This window comes from Talpa occidentalis, unplaced genomic scaffold (assembly GCF_014898055.3).
Source record: "Talpa occidentalis isolate TD23 unplaced genomic scaffold, MPIMG_talOcc4v2.1 talOcc4.7, whole genome shotgun sequence".
In the NCBI taxonomy this organism is placed as follows: Eukaryota; Metazoa; Chordata; class Mammalia; order Eulipotyphla; family Talpidae; genus Talpa; species Talpa occidentalis.
This window is the reverse complement of record NW_023605083.1, coordinates 106,724,022-106,727,543: the sequence shown is the minus strand read 5'-3', so window position 1 is coordinate 106,727,543 and position 3,522 is coordinate 106,724,022. Positions and strand designations below refer to the sequence as shown.

Genomic DNA, 3,522 nt, shown 5'->3' with positions numbered 1-3,522 from the left:
TCATGGGCACCAAACCCACTTCCACTTCAGGACTTCTGTCCTCTTTGCCTGGTTCGCTTTTCCCTCAACTCTTTCATGTCTTTGCTGGAAGGTCCCCTCTGCAGGAAGTCCTTCCTGATCACCCTATTCAATACTGTAAACCTCTTTCCTTCTCTGGTTTGTTTCCGTAGGACTTGTTACCATCTTTTATATAATGTTTTATTTTCTTAAATCCATCCGTTGGAATCCAAGCTCCACAAGGGCTGGGACTTCCATTTTTTTGGAATGTGAATAACATCATATTTATTTTAATGATAAGTATACAATTCATTGACTTTAGATGTATTGGCAGTGTTGTGTAGCCATCACCATTGTCTGTGCTTTCATCATCCCCAGCATAAAGTTTGTATCCAGTAAACAACTTCCCATTCCCTCCTTCCCCCTAATCCCTGGTAACCTCTGTTCAGCTTTATCTCAGAATTTGTTTAAGTACCTCATGTGAATGGAATCATACAATATTTGTCCTTTTATGCCTTGCTTTTTTTAAAAATAAATTTTATTTTTATATTCCCCATACAATTGCAACCCCCTTATTTTGACCCCAATCCCTCCTTTCCCCGCCCCCCACCCCCCATAGAGTGTCTCTGGTTCATAGTTTTTTGTTGATTTTGATTTTCACTTTCTTATAGTTATTCTTTTTCCTGGTCCCTTATTTAGGTTTTCTAGATTCCTGCTATGAGTGAGACCATCTGGTATTTTTCTTTTTCTTTCTGGCTTATTTTGCTGAGCATGATCCCTTCCAGCACCATCCATATTGCTTCAAACTGCATGTGTTTATCCTTTTTGATTGCTGAGTAATATTCCATGGTATATATGTACCACATCTTCTTGATCCAGTCACCTATTTTTGGGCATTTGGGTTGTTTCCAAAGCTTAGCTATTGTAAATAGTGCTGCTATAAACATAGGGGTGCAGGTGCTCTTTGGAATTGATGTTTCTGTGTCCTTTGGGTAAATACCTAGGAGTGGAATTGCTGGATCATATGGAAGCTCTATGTTTAGTAGGTCCAGAAATCTCACACAGCTCTCCATAGTGGTTGGACCAGTTTGCACTCCCACCAACAGTGCAGGAGAGTTCCTTTTTCTCCACACCCTCGCCAACATTTGTTGTTGCTAGTTTTTTTAATACGTGCCATTCTCACTGGTGTAAGATGGTATCTCATGGTAGTTTTGATTTTATGCCTCGCTTATTTTACTTAGTGTAATGTTTTCAGGGTCTGTGTATGTTGTAGCATGTATCAATTTTATTTTTATGGCTGACTAATCCAGTGTATGTGTAAAGCCATGTGTTACTTAATGATCTGTTGGTCAACAATGGGCCCCACATACATACCTTGGTGGTTCCAATTGGCTCTACCATCTGGGTCTGTGGCATTGTGCTCTATGATATCTGCATGGAATGACAAAATCACCTAACGCATTAATTTCTTGGAAGGTGTCCCTGTCATTCAGCTACACATGACTGTAGGCCATATTGTGGCTTCAGCTGCACGCTCAGTGCCTGATGGAGTGTTCAATAAGTATTTGTTGAATGAACGAGTGAATGAATGGTGGACATGATGAATCTTTACACTTTTGCTTTTGTTTTAGAACCACAGCATTTTCCATCCTAGAAGAGTATTCAAATAGAGATGATGGTGAGCATCCCGGGGTGTTGAGGATGAAGGGGGCTAAGTGGTAAATAGGCCACTGGAGAGATGAGCAGGGATAGGAAGAGGGGCTCAGCTGCTCCCCACTGAAGGAGCTCCTTCCTGTCCTCCCTTTGTCCCAAGCACCTGCACCCTCCATTTCTCACTCTAGAGGTGAGGGGAAGATGGATTGGTGGAGATGTAGTTTGGGATGCCCTCACCCCCCTTCCTGATTGGCTTCTCTGTTCCCTTTTAGGTGCTCAGAGTATGTGTGGGGGTGCCCCTGCCAGGCAAGCATCCTCAACCATCCTCAACCTGAGTATGCTAAGGGTCTGAGCTCACCCATGAGAGGGTCCAGATGTCCAGCTTCTTCCCTGCTAATTAGTGCCATTAATTAACAAGTGACTTGTGGCTCTGGGAGTCTTGAACTTTGGCATGCTGGAGCAGGGGGCAGCACTGTGTACAGGTTTCGGGGGCCTAGGAGGAGGCAGTAAAGGAGAAAAGACTTCAGATTAACCCTGCCCTGGACAGAGAGCCCCCCCCCCCGGCCCCGAGTACTGGCCTTTCTTTCTCCTGTCCAACTGGGCCAAGAGAGCACAGCTAGCAAAGAGTGGGGTTAAGGCTGCCAAGGTGGGAGGGGGAGGGGGTTCAACCAAAGCCTGCTGTAGGAAGCCCTAGTCCCACAGACAGCCAGAGAAGGAACAGGAAACATGGCATTCTCTACCCCAGATTATTGCTGGAGAACTGGGCTCTGCCGAGAAGACCCCCTGGACTGACTGGGGGAAACATACCCTTAGCAGGAGGTTACCCTGATCTGGTCTGAGAGCCAGGCCCTGGCCTGAGAGATTACCCAGCCACTGTCTTGGGGGGAGCGCCTCATCTGATGGGGAAGACAGTCCCTGCCCTGTGGGAAGCCCCTGATCTAGTGGGGGACACAAACTTGAGAAAAGGCTCTTAACCCTTTGGGTGATGCAGAGATTGGTACCAAAGGAGGGTGTGAGGGAAGGGAGGGCAGGTAGGGCTCCTGGGAGCAGCTGCTCTGCTGTCCTTGAAGGAGCAGAGAGGAGTTGGGGACACATGAGCAAACTCAGCCAGGATGCCTTCGGCAACTCCTGGAAACAGGGAACTGCAACATGGAATCAGGCCAATAGACAGGTTGGCTTCAAGTGGAGGACTCATTTGAGGGAGAAGGTGGCTAAGGCCCACTAGGGACATGGTGGGCAGCAACTTTGGGACTTCCAGTTGGCTTGTGGGGACCCATTCAAAGTTGGGTTGACACCTGGCCCCTGGCCGGGGGTCTGAGTGTGGTGATCTGGCTTGAGTGGAATCAGAGAAGGAACAGAGGTGGCTTGTTGTGACCAGGGGTCATGGACAAGAGATCAAGAGGGGGCCTGAGACCAAGGAGAGGGTCAGAGGTTCAAGGCAGCCTCATACCTGTGCATGACTGGGTGTGGTGTTAAGAGGCAGCAGCATCACCTTGGAGCCTTTCAGAGCTGCAGACCTTCAGGCCCTGCCCAGACTGATCCTCAGAGGTGGCCCCTGAACAGGACCCTCCAGAGAGCGTGTGCACACTGACGTTCCAGCAGCTCTGCTCCAGCTGCTCTTAATACTCCCCCAATTTTGTGGCTGAAGAAGTGGAGGCTCGGAAGTGGAAGAAGGTGGTGGTGGCGTTGGCTGGCATAGGCAGGGGGTTCAGGGACTTAGGTACTGGCACTTCAGGCTTCCACTGGGAGCAGGGAACATAGGCAATGGGGTGCTGGTGATCTTCACAGTTGGTCTTTTGGGAGGAAAAGTCCTGTTTGTAACACTCAGCAATTTCCATGGTGTAGATGCTCTGGCCATGGTGGGTTTCAAGC

At 48.2% G+C, this 3,522-nt stretch overlaps 1 long non-coding RNA gene across 1 annotated transcript; it reads right to left on the bottom strand.

The window, feature by feature from the left end:
* Window positions 1-1,394: 1,394 nt before the first annotated feature.
* LOC129144920 (uncharacterized) lies at window positions 1,395-3,167 on the bottom strand. Its single transcript, XR_008549738.1, has 3 exons — window positions 3,101-3,167; window positions 2,009-2,143; window positions 1,395-1,428 (listed from the first exon to the last, which is right to left on the bottom strand). It is a non-coding gene; the product is annotated as an uncharacterized LOC129144920 (long non-coding RNA).
* Between the last annotated feature and the right edge of the window lie 355 nt (window positions 3,168-3,522).